Below are 717 nucleotides of genomic sequence, written 5' to 3'. Positions count from 1 at the left end.
GGGAATTTTTTTTTAATAACGGACTAACGGTGGCTACTGAGGTTCGTCTTACCCGATCGCGACATAAATATACACAATATAATTACTTTATTCAAACAGCTGTAATCGGTATTAAGATAAAAGATAAGACTACATTTTGTGACCTTAAAGGTCACAAAATGTAGAGGTTGGAAACGAAATCACTGTCTCTTACTTTTTGGGTTTTAAAAGATCGTGAGTGATTTCTTTTCCCAACCTCTTGTAACTATCATTTAATTCAAGAATAAATTTACAAAAATTTGGCACTGAAACACATTTTAGTTTTTTAATAGTGTACATACGTTACTCGCTTGGCTTTTCATTATCAAGTTTAGTCCAAAAAAAGATTAAAAAGCCGTTGAAATCCATTATTTAACACTAATACTCGTTAAGCCTAGGCTAATTATAAGCAGACGATACGTATTTTTAAAGAGAGGCTCCAGACGCGATTTCCCAGATCTCCTTTCGAGACTTTGCAGCCACGCTATTGGTTGGAAAATAAAGCTCAAATTTCCTACAAGAGGTGGCACTGGCGTAATGATTTTGGTTAATAACTGTGACGTTCGCGGATCCCATTGCCCTCTACATTTTGGAAGCTAGCGTCCGAGACTCCTTTGTCATCTGCTCCTGATATCACAAAACGTTAACGTTTCTATTTTGGAATAGAACAAGTTGGGAAAACCAAAATATTACCTCTCC

The sequence above is a fragment of the Phalangium opilio genome, unplaced genomic scaffold (genome assembly GCF_054372755.1).
Source record: "Phalangium opilio isolate 3A_F unplaced genomic scaffold, DU_Popi_V2 ptg001170l_1, whole genome shotgun sequence".
Classification (NCBI taxonomy): domain Eukaryota; kingdom Metazoa; phylum Arthropoda; class Arachnida; order Opiliones; family Phalangiidae; genus Phalangium; species Phalangium opilio.
This window is presented reverse-complemented; position numbering follows the sequence as displayed.